The sequence below is a fragment of the Hermetia illucens genome, chromosome 2 (assembly GCF_905115235.1).
Source record: "Hermetia illucens chromosome 2, iHerIll2.2.curated.20191125, whole genome shotgun sequence".
Classification (NCBI taxonomy): domain Eukaryota; kingdom Metazoa; phylum Arthropoda; class Insecta; order Diptera; family Stratiomyidae; genus Hermetia; species Hermetia illucens.
In genome coordinates, this window is record NC_051850.1 from 154,137,981 (window position 1) to 154,151,101 (window position 13,121).

Consider the following 13,121-nt stretch of genomic DNA (forward strand, 5'->3'; position numbering starts at 1 on the left):
TGAAAAAAATATATGTAGTTGAAAAAATGGTGTTTGTTTCATTGCTCTCTAGAATTTGAAATAATTAAATCTTGCTTTTTTCTATTCGCTAGTGTTATTTATTCGTCTTGCAAATACCGATATTTCGAGAACCACTTGTTTCCTTCATCAGTGCTAATAATTTGTTGCACAGACTGGGTGCGTTGCCTAGGTCAGTATTTAGACGGGTTTCCTGCGTTTCTCTTTCTGTGAAGAAACTTTCATACGGGCCAAGCTTACCCTGCTTGACCTCTCTTAGTATTTTGACATCGTCCATTACATGTCCTTCTTCTTTGATTTCTGGGTTGAGTAGTTTCTAAAATGAATCTTTGTTCCATTTTAAGCTATCTATCTGCTTTTGCATGTATGAGTAGCCCGCATCAACCTCCGTACAGTATGCGCTGCGTTCCGCAGTTTTGCCACATTTTTCTGATAAAAGATGAGGGGTTGAGGCAAAGTATTCTACTTCGTACTAACCTCAGTAAAACAAAAATAAAATGCTGAGATCAGGGAAAGATATAAATAAAGTATAGTTGCAGTAATTCTACTGCGCTAAATCCTACCTGACCTAGTAGATATGTATAGTTGCTGGACTCCTCCAAGTCGTACCTTGACGGGATCAAGGACAACCTGCAACCTGCTTACCCGCACCTAGCGACAAGCCAAGATAGCGCAATTTATTTTGTGGTCACCAGAGGGTTATGTTCAACCCACCCCAAAGTTGCGCGGAACTTGCATTACGCAGGAGATTATAGGAGTTCCAGGAGATTAATCTGGTATCTAACTTAAGTAAATCTTCAGACTACTGTTATTGTTTCATATATCTTTTAGGCGTTATGGGGATTGTATTGTATTGGGCAATGACTGCTCTGGGTAGTTGATGACCTGGAAGCTTTTGATATTGACAGTCTGGTTTCCGTAAAACGATCTTAGTATTCAAACTATAAAATTGGGAGGCCCTTTCCCAATAGTAAACTTTATCATAATAGAGAGACAAGTGGAAATGGTATGGATATGTTTCCAACGAAAAAGTCGCCGAGAAATGCAGATGTTTGGAAGAGCAAAATTGTCAAAAGGGAAAAGCAAAAAGGATACGTGAGTGATTAAAGGCGATATGGTGTTCATCGTTTGCGGATTACAGTAAAAGAAGGGTTGAGTTTTCGGCAGCGATAACCAACGTGAAGTGTTATGACAAAAGGAACTCAAAGATCGAAAGGTTACTGGCAAGAATAACATAATTTGAAACTGTAGAATGAATGCTTATACAGAGTTTTGAAAGGAAGAAATGGCGAAGTAACAAGAAAGTTGATTATAGTGTCAACAACAAAGATAGAGGATATCGTTTTGGAATACTGCAAAGGAGCAAATGGTGTACACTTGAGCATCACCAATATTACGGAAAGGTACAAAAGCAATTTCAATGGGCTGGATGCTAACAGTCGGTTGCATAGTGAGTAAGATCCTGTGAAAAATGCTTATCTGTATGAAGACTGAAGATGCTGAGGCAGGATGATATGCTGAAATATGATATTGGAACTACTTTTGACGGGGAGTTGCTAAAAAAAAATTATCCTCCAAAGGATAGGAGAAAAGCGAGATTCGAGTTGAGAACTACCTCTGTTTATTCTCTCGAACAACAGTAATGAGGAAAAGAATGAGGAGAAATTACTAAAATTGGAAGAACATGTCGGGAAATTAAGGAAGCTTGTGATTGCATTAGTCAGATTAAACAAAGTGGGTGAAAATGAAAATGAAATCAGAGCCCTTGGGGAGACGAGTATCATCAAACGGATAGAAACGATTCTTGTTCATGACGAACAAGTTTAGGTGGCAGTGTGACAAAAATCACTTTGAAAAATCTCAATTTCAATTATCAAGGATACAAAATGTTTAGTAAAAGATAAGTTAAATGTCAGTAAGAAGTTTCGCATAAAAGTGACTTAAAAAAAGTATTCCCGCACGTTTCTGGAATATTCAAAGAGGTATGAGAGAGAAGTTATAGCACTTTAAACTTATCAATTTTGTACGAATTAACTGCATCGTAAGCCATGCAAATAAGATGCTGACATTAACGAGGATAATTGATATTCGAGTGAAATATTAAAATTCCATTCCTCAAGAATCTAATTCTCCCCAGCCTTTTTTTATCTGTTATAGGTTAAGTCCTTCAAATTTGCTAATAATATTAAACTAGGAGTGTGGAGCGTATGTGGTTGATCATTATCATCACAGTACTTTCCATCAAATGATTTATTTAACTTGCTTTCTAAAAAATAGCAGGCAATGGAATTTTTAACTACAATTGCGAATCAGATGCACACACATCGCAATGAACACCAAATGCTGAACGCCACTTCATCCAATTTGCATCAATGCGTGAAATAATTTCATAACGCAGTTCTCCATTGGCTGCTAGCATTGATCCGATATATTTAAATTGCTCAGTTCTGGACAGGTTACTGCCACTGACAGTGATAGTGTCTGTTACATGGATTTCGTTCGACAAAAATTGAGTTTTATTCAGATTCATTCTGCGATTGTGTTGCATGAAGCGATTATTCCATTTCTGGACAAGTTGCTCGAGATTATTTTTGCTATTAGACGCCAGGAAAATATCATCTGCATAAAGCAGGTTGCCCCGTGAGTTGGGGCTTAAAAATACATTCAAAGCCTTCCCTGCTTGTTGTAAGTGGCGGCTACAAGTGATAGAAATTTGTGGGCCGGCAACCTGGGAATTTTAAAACTTTATTGCTACCGAAACGTCAACAACGTCTCGGATAGAGACTCACCTCACAGCAACGACCTTTGGCTATCGAAAAGGGGCTTTGATTGGCTTTTGGAATGTGCGCACACTCCTCGACAGCGGTAGCGAGGGCCCTCAGAATGCTCACTTTCTACAACTTGAGTGGGAATTTCAGCGATATAAACTGAACATTCTGGGGCTAAGCGAGGTAAGATGGTGGGATTCTGGAGAGTACTTCTGTCCCTCTTGCAACATTAATGGCAATGTGCTAAGTGATAGAAGACCATCCATCCAGTGTCGGGCTGCTTCTGACTTCTGCTGCAAGACGCGTTATCTTGACCTGGAAGCCGGTTTCTGATAGACTTTTAAGTGCAAGATTTAGGTCCAGGTTAGGGGGCATCGCAATTGTACGATGCTGCGCACCAACGGAGACTTCCTATGTAGTGGAAAAGGACGATTTCTACAAGCAATTAAATGAGTCTTCCGAAAGGTGACATTGTGACCGTGATATGTGATATGAATGTCAAGATGTGATCTGACAAAACCCTGCTTGGGTATGTGATGGGGAAGCACGGTCTTGACAACCGTAACGGTAATGGTGGGAGGTTCTGCAAATTCTACCGCTTCATCATTGGTGGCGCATTTTTCAAGCACAGAGACTGCCATAAGGTCAGTTGGGTTGCCCTACGAGCAATTGGAACGACCACTTTGCAATTAGCAATAGATTTAGGAGTTGTCTTCTGGATGTGCGTCACGAGAGAGGCGCTGACACCGGCCTCGAAAGGGATCACCATCTGATGGTCGCTTATGTTCGCTTGTGTGTCGGATTGTTGAACGCTGCGAATGATGGCGGACATGACGCGCTCGAACTCCGATACCGAGCGAAATTCCGAGTGGTACGAGAATTAGCTATTGCGTTGGTCAGGAAAGCGGAAGGTGCTGCAAATCGCAATGATTTTAGCACTATGTACCGCATTACGAAAGAGCTTACATGTGGTCGCAAATCTTTCGATGATCCTGTGAACGACATCAACGGTCGACTTCTCATCCACGATGTTGAACCACTGAAGCGGTGGAAAGAACACCGTATTACATTTGGTGAAGCTTCTCCTGTTGGTGATGAAATGGCTAGTCACCGTAACATGCTGGTTCGGAATGTTCCTCCAAGCAGAAGAGAAATCATTTCGCCCGTCAATGCACTCAAACGGAGTAAAGCCGTTGGGTTTGCCGCTGCATCTGCAGTTATTACTGATTTGTTGCTTCCACAAGTACAAAAATCTTGAGAATCCGAGGCCTTTGCCAGAGAGTGGAAGAAGGGGATTATCGTTAAAATTCCAAAGAAGGGGCCCCAGCGTGAGTGTGACAATTGGAAGGGTATCGGCGTGCTCCCTGCTGTCGCAAAAATAATAGCTAAAATAATACTGGCACGCATCAAAGAACATTTCGAAAGCTTGATCGACAGAGAGCAGGCTGGTTTCCGCTCGGGATCCTCTTGCATTGACCACATCAAACTCCTACAGATCACAACTCGGAATTTGGATCTTCGTCGCACATGTAATCGATGAAGAATTTCGATGAAGCATTTGATAGTGTAAACAGGGAGTATATCTGGAGCGCCCTACATTGGAGGGGCATTTCGAAGAAACTAATAGCTATTATTAGAGCGACATATGATGGCTCAAAATTTCACGTGCTGCACTTAGGTCTGATTATTTTGAGGTCCAAAACAGAGTTTGCCAGGGTCATCGATATTATTTTTTGTAGTTATCGGTGACGTACTTCACGCTGTTCTGTTCGGTGGACGTGGAGGAATTCAATGGACGATGCATATTTCCTCAAACACCTCGACGACGCTGATGACTTCTGTTTGCACTCTCACCGGTTCATGAACCTTGCCCAAATGACTCTGGATTTGGAAAGAGAGGCATGTAGAGGCAGAAAGCAGCAAGTGGGTACCGAAATACGGTTTTCTATGTCCAGGAATTAGTCAACTAAACATTTCGCTTTGTGGGTCAAAGTTCTAAAGTGTTTCAACTTCAATTATTATTTATTTCAATTTTTTATTTGTTAGTCCTGCAGCTTAACACAATCAAGCTTCTTCTTTAATCGGGACCAAATCTACGTACCTAACATTAAAAGTTTTTTTTTGTTTAGGGATTGGGGTGTCCGACCAAATGGAGAGCAACTTACTCCCATTTTTTGGCTCACGAACTCGTCTTTTCGAGCTAATCGGCTTAATCAAAAACTATAAGAGGAGGAAGACGGTTCTCCATTTAGTCCTGTCCAACATCAAGTTGATGTGAACTTAGGACTCTTCAATCCCTAGACAAAAACCGCTTCAGTCATGCTGCTCCTAGGACAGAGGTGAGGCAGCATCTGATGAGTTGGCTTTGTGCTGGTGCAAAATCGTAAGCCGCCTTCAATCTATAGATAGTAACAAAAGAGAATGGAATTGATAGGTGTTTTCTGACGTTCGATCACGGTATCTAAGTTAGCGACAGATTCGCTTCACGCACACGGTCGATTGTTTATTTTTATTCTCTTCGTTGGAGTTGCAGATGTTATATTTTAACGTGATATCGGTTAAGGCTGGCTGGCTGTTTTCATCGACGTCACTGCTACTGTCCTTTAAGCATTTATATTTTAATATATGACGGGTAAGAATTCATCCACCTTCTCTGATCAACAAAGTGGTAATTTTCTTTTGTCATCTGTATGCTATGCCTCCTCCACTATTCTTTCTGCGTTTAACCTTTTTGGTGATTCACAGTGAATTAGGAAATTCTTCCACCGTTCAGTTCCAATCATTATCATACGCTCCTTTTAGGCGCTATTCCTAAACATTCACTTTTTGAAAGTAGTCTTATTTCTGCATGTGTATATCCCTAGAGACAGAGACTTGCAAAGAAGGCTACTCCAGCGTCTGTTCAAATGAAATTAATAATCGTATTGACTTACCTTTCAGACATTTCCTGGGAAATTAAGCAACTCTCATTCATATATATTTATATATACAAAGCTATACAACATCATTTTACTTTACCATCAGAGAACTAGGAAGTTTGTCCTATCTGAATCCCTTATAAATTGTGGTTGTTTTGAATTCGAGTTCATTCAGGTATGTTGCATTTCATGTTCGGATGGATGCCTTCCAAACTGCTTTACAAATATTTTGCTCATTGGAACTTGAAAACTTACTTCCACCCGAAACATCACTATAGCATTCAATTGAAAAGCAATGTTTGGTAAGTCTAGAATACAAGAGCAATTGTGCAGAAAATCCTTACTCCAAATTACACAACTCACATAAGTTAGTTTAGAAAATTCCGAGCACTAACATCAATTTTTTCAAAAATTTTGTTTGATTTTTTATGGAAAACTGGGGCGGAAAATAAACAACTTTTTGCTTTCTTTATAAAATGATTTATTGGTTAGTAGAATGTAACAAAATTTCCTATAAGTACCTAATGGCTAGCGGTGTAAAATGACTTAGATTTTTTTCACAGATTTAGTACATTTACATTTTAACCTATTTGGATATCAATCAAATCTTAAATCCACGTAGCTATCATAAGACTTCGACACGTCTATATCTGGCAATTTATACATCTCATAAGAAAACTCAGTCAAGAAAATTGATGACCTATGTATGTGTGTATGTGTTTGATTCGTGAATCGTATCTGCATACTTACATAATGGCAAGTCATGTAGATATCTATGTCTTTATCCGTCCTCTTCTCTAGAAATCGAGGTGTTTGAAAATATTATCTACACTTGATGACCTTTTTACCGTGGATTTGGCTGCTTCTTTATATGCACGGACTTTTCGAATTGGAACCTTAACCATTTGATCGGCTAATTTCTCCCACGCTGTTTCTTCCGTTAGTATCTTTTCTTGATTGCTGGGTGGTATTGGTTTCGGTTTTCGATGCTCCTTTACAGGTTTAGGTTCAGTTTTTTCTTCCCTGTTGAGGTTTTGCATACTTTTTACAATATTTTGTAGTCGTCCTACTAGTTTTTGTTAGTTTACGCAACTAGAACAACATATTTCTCTTTCTGTGGGGTGTTTATTAGGACAGGTTGCATTTTTCTATTCAAAATCGTGACTATGAGTTTGTTCACAATCAAAGCAGTAAATAAAACGACTGAAGAAAGTGATTATCTCTATCTTTCTTATTATAGCACTAATAAACTGCATAAATGAAACATAAGATAAATATTTCAGTTGTGCTCAGTGTGTTTTGGTAGCATAAGGATGTAAATCAACAAAAAAAAAACAATTTTCGTAAAATAGTGTTTGGTTGAGATTTTATCCAGTAACATTTTTTTTCTATAATAATGGAAAAATATAGAATAAGGAATATGCATAATCTTCTTATTGAGAGTGGTGAGAGTCTTTAAATTTATCCACTCATGTAGTCAATTATTTATTACTATTCAATGACCCCCGATACCTTCTTACCGGAGTGATGAGACTCGTGCGGTTACAAGTATTGCCTTACAATCATCGACAGGTTTAGGCGGTTGCCTGAGGCAATACCTCTGAAGGACATTACGGCGCAATCTTGCGCCGAAGCCCTCTGTCAAGAGTGGATCCCTCGCTTTGGCGTCCCTGCAGTGACCATCACTGACCAGGGAATGCAATTTGAGTCCACCCTTTTCTCGGAGTTAAGCAAACTCCTGGGATTCAAACGCCAGCTAACTACGACTTACCACCCGCAATCCAATGGGATGCTAGAGCGTTGGCACCGGACGCTGAAAGCGCCATTATGGCTCGCGATGATACGTCCTGGACTTAGGTCTTGCCTCTCGTCCTACTCGGCCTACGAACAACCCGCCGAGAGGGATTTGCTGCCAGCCCCGCGGAGAACCCAAAACTTCCAAGTTATCCGGTCTTCGACAAGAGATCGGGTCTCATAGATTCTGAATTGCTGCGCCTGCTGAAAGACAACCTTCGCCATATTAAAGCCACACCTCCCGCACGACACTCGTCCCCATCTGCCTACGCGCCCAAGGAGCTGGACACGTGCACGCACGTCCTGGTCAGGACGGATGCTGTCTGGAAGCCACTGCGGCCTCCATACGAAGGCCCATGCCGTGTTCTCGAGCGGGGAGAACATTTCTTCCAGTTCGTGATCGGAGGACATAAAAAAGCTGTATCCTTATCCAGGCTGAAGCCTGTTTGCGCTGCAAATCAACATCGCGTTCGGTTCGCCCTATGATGGGCTTCTGAGTTCAGTCGCTGAAACCTCTACACACGGATTAAGTGACCCGCCCGCCGTAACCTATTGAGCCGGATTTTATCCACAACCGGATGGTCATGGTGTCGCTCATAGATTTCGTCATATTTAATCTAATGTAGTAAAATAAAATAAATATAACAAGTGCTGAAGTGGAGTAGTTCAACGCATCAAAACAAATATTGATTTCGCGTTTCGTGCACACCAAGTGCAGATGTTGCATATTTGCAGAAAGACCCACAAATTCAACCATTGCGTTGGTGAGTGAGGCAGAAGCTGCCAGAATAATAATTTCGCTTCCATATACCGCATTAAGGAAAAGGTGGTTGTAATCGTCCAGGACCTTAAAGATATGCCTCCCATCTCCAATAATAAGTGGCTGAAGAAATGGAAGGAGTATGTAGCAAGCCACCGTTACAAGCGGATACGGGCTGTTGTTCTGTCAAAAGCCTGATCCTGACGCAGTCGTGAGGCTTTCAGATCACCGTCCAGCGTGTCAACCAATCAATAATAATAATCCTTGGGGCAACAATCCAATTGGATCAGGGTTTTGAAGTGTGTTAAAACACTTCTTGCAAGACCGTAACGGTGCACTATAGAATTACAGCATCCTATAGGAGGCAATGTGGTCAGCATTGCACTCGCCCGAGATTACTACTCTGATTTGACTCAGGTACTCATTTACAGCTGAGTCGACTGCTATCCAACGTCAAATCTTGTTACTATCATTGAGATTTGAACCGCGACCTTCCGTATGACAGCCTTATGCTCTAACCACTGAGCTCCTGCCATGACTCCAATAATTAGAGGGGTATTTGTGTTCTTCTTGCTGTTGTGAACATAAGCAAAAATCATGTTGAAACACACCGATATCTTGAAAGTTTAATTGAGATTAGGCTGGTTTCCGCTGACCACATTTATATCCTTCAGATCATGTGGAGCATTATGCCGATTTTAGATCAGCGTTCTACCAGCTCTTCATCGATTTCGAGAAGGTTTTCAATAGCGTGAACAGCGAGTGTATTTGGAAGATTCTAAGGAGGAGGGGCATCCCGGAGAAACTAATAGTTATTATAAGAGCGACATATGATGCAACAAAATGTCATATGCTACATCGAGGTGAAATCTCAGAGGAATTTGAAGTTCAGAACGGAGTCCAGAGTTGTGAGGTACATTCGGCCATTACTCTGTTAAAATTGTTTGGTATGTGGGAAAGGTTTAATGAGTTTTTCGAGAAAGACACCACTAACAAGAAATCATGGGTTTTAAGTCTGGTGAAGTTAGGACTAGGACACAGCAACAGTGGTTCTAGGCTGAATGGTTAGTAGATCTGATCTTTAATAAAGAAGATTGGATTCTAAGGATTCGCCTTTCAGATTGGAAGGTTTTTTTTTGTGTACCTTGCGACGAGGAGAAACTCGTCTGATAGTCCTTTCTTTCGTTCGTTATACATTTTGTTTCCTTATAATTATGATGAATTACATGTTAGACAAACGAAAAGAAATCGATAGTTTCAGTAGTTCTCCTATAATAAATGGGTTTAATTTAGTATTTGGGTTCTATCTAGCCAGCCTCAATAACCTTTAGCATTACGAAATTCGTAGACCTTTTCCATCTTTGTGATCCTGGATTTTTCTGCATTACCTTTACTCAATTAGCTCCTCAAGCTTGAGGTTGAAAAAGGCGGACCTGGTGGACACTGACAATAGATGTGTCAAGGTGTCTACAAAAGTGAATAACTCTAGACCGACATAACTGCCTCAGGGTCGAACGTGGGGGGCCTCGTCCAATTCTATACCATAATGATAAGACTGCAACGGATTTTACAAAAGCTAGCCAGTCGTCCGAACGGGCGACATAAAATATTATGGATCATCACATAAACTGTACTGTTCTACTCGCAAAAGAGTTTCTTTTTATTTTTAACATTAAAACAAGTCGGAAACCGGAAGCTCGTCGCCTCAAGTATGAAAGGTTTTGTTTGTTTTTTATGTAAGCAGAATTATCCCATTTGTATGTAGCTCATAGTGTATATATATATTTGGCATGTGAAACTACTCACTTTAGTGTGTACTTTGGGTTGTAGTAAATTTACACGAAAATGGCAATTTGAAGTTACGCTAACTTTATCAGTAATAGTACGATTTCGATGAAACACGCGGAAGTCATGCTTTATCATCCTCATCACTGGCGCAACAACCGGTATCCGGTCCAGGCCTACCTTAATAAGGAGCTCCAGACACCCCGGTATTGCGCCGAGGTCCACCAATTCGATATCCCTAAAAGCTGTCTGGCGTCCTGACTTACGCCATCGCTCCATCTCAGGCAAGGTCTGCCTCGTCTTCTTTTTCTATCATAGATATTGCCTTTATAGACTTTCCGGGGTGAATCATCCTCATCCATACGGATTAAGTGACCGCTCACCGTAGTGAACATTGGTTCTAAATGAGCCGCGGAATAAGGAGATGGCCTTGTCCTCGTACTTTTTAATATGGCCGTTGAATACAGTATCCGTGAATTAAAGAAAATAAGGAAACATTGTCCCACAAATCTTCGTTCATGGTGGGATTCGTTGTCGAACGTTTATTTCCACTGACCAAAAAGATATTCCGCGAATTAATTGAGGTGGCACCAGAAGTTTGCCTAAGAATAGACGAAATGTAAACTTGGTAGTGGCGGAATTAAATTTGAGGAGTGTGCGCAGGGATCTATTTTGCGAATAATGATGGTCAACAAATCTTACTATTCAGCCCTACAGATAGATAATAAAAACAAGTCGCGAAACCGGAAGCTGGGTATGAAAGGTTTTGTTTGCTTCTTCTGTGAGTATATTTGAATGTAGAACTTTCCCTTTTGGACGTAGCCCGTTATGTATATACCTTTAGCACGTCTGACTACCCACTTTAGTGCGATATTGATATTTAGTTGCAGTAAATTTACACGGTAAAGTCAACTTTGAGCTACTGTAACTTTATGCTTCATATTATATTTGATACTACTACCAACTTTTATAACTCTAGGATAAATTTAATGGGGGTTTTACTCAATTTCCCCAAAAATATGGTAATATACTTTATTAACTTAACCCGAACGGATATCGTATCGAGTATTTTGAGGCCTGGGCACCATACAGAGGCAGCTTCATGAATTTTTTCAGATTTTTCGGCTGAGTAGTTTCCGAGAGTGGGTCCGTTAAAGAAATCATCACTTTCCACCCCTCCCACTCCCCGCAAATCTCAAAACTAATACCGGCTTCGGAAAGTACTGTACGAGACCTTTCGTTTGATATCCCACATGGCTATATTCGGTGGAAAAAATTTTTACATCCCCCCCTACCCTCCCTAAATCTCAACGTAGAAGGATGTCACTGACGCATGTCTGGGGGTCTACAGTTCCCACCTTCTCACCAAATTTCGTGTCAATCGGTATAGCCGTTTCTGAGAAAAGTGCTTGTGACAGACAGACAGACGGACAGACAGGTATGTAGTATCCCAGAAGCGGGTTCCGAACTTTTGGTGGAATTCTGAAATTGGAGAATGCCGCAAGGCCTGCCTCAAGGCTAGAAGGCCCAGTGAGCGAAACAGAAGAAACAGAGATCTGGATACGAGCAATTACATGAAGAATATAAAAACGCTCGGAAGGAATTACATGTGGCCATCATAAAAAGTAACACTTTAAGCGACTGTGTAGTGAAGCTGACACGAACCCCTGGGGTGGCGCCTATAAAACCATAATATCAAAAGTAAAAGGCAAACGCTCCCCACCGATTTCCTGCCCTACTCTACTTGATGAAATAGTAACGGATCTTTTTCCCCAGAATGTGAGTACCGCTAACTTTCCCACTGTCGAGATAGACACCGCCGAAGTTCCCATGGTAAGCGAAAAGGAGGTCCTCGAAGCTGCAGATAAAATTGTTGGAAATAAAGCACCTGGCTTGGATAGCATCCCCAATCAAGGCAGCAGTCAAAATAGCTCCAAATACGTTTGCCGAGGCGTTCACCACATGCCTTAAAGAAGGAGCATTTCCTACACAATGGAAGAAGCAGAAATTAACTCTAGTCCTCAAGTCAAACAAACTTTTGCGTTAAGCTTCGTTCTACAGGCCAATATGCCTCCTAAATAATACTGGCAAACTATTCGAACGAGTAATCTATAACAGATTGCTTCCGATTGCCGAAAAGGATGGTGGTCTCTCCGAAAATCAGTTCGGTTTTCGAAAGGGGAGGTCTACAACGGATGCACTTGTCCTAGTAGCTAACACAGCTAAGACCGCACTTGACGAGGGCAAATGTTGTGCAGTGGTTGCACTAGATGTGAAGAATGCCTTCAAGTCGGCTAGAGGGAGCAAGATACTTGAGTCTCTAATCAACTTAGGCGTGGCGAAGTACCAGGTGCGTATCGTTGCCGACTTCCTAACCTATAGGATTCTGTGCTGCGAATCAGATGAAGGAATGAAATCATACCAAACGACATGCGAAGTTCCACAAGGGTCTACCCTAGGGCCACTCTTGTGGATTAGTATGTATAATGGAGTACTGACGTTAGACCTTCCTACTGGTGTGGCCTTCATTGGTTCATTGGTGTGACGGTTGTTGCACGCCTTCTCGAAGAAGTCGAGCTTTATGCAAATGAAGCAGTCTAAGAGATTAAATCCTGGTTAGAGAATGCTGGTCTATAGCTCGCAGAGCATAAGACGGAAGTAGTAATTATTACTAAGCTGTAAAAGTGCAATTCATTCCAAGTCTGCGGTTAAGTACTTAGGTGTAATGATTGACCAGAGGTTAAATTTCAGATTGCATGTTGAGAGGGCAGCAACCAAGGCATATAACATCGGAGCGCTGGTTGCGAGAATGCTACCAAATTTAGGTCGCCCAAGGCCGAGCCGTCGACTCCTTATTTCGAAGGTGGTCAGTTCGATCCTACTGTATGCAGCCCCAGTATAGGCAGATGCACTGGAAAATATAGTAAATAAGAGAAAGATTGGAGCTGCGTATCGCATAAGTGTACTCCGAACATGTTGCGCTTACAGAACAATTTCCAATGAAGCAGCTTGCGTGATAGCAGGAATGGTCCTGATTGAAGTTCTGGCGAAAGGAATACAATGACTTTATGATCGAAC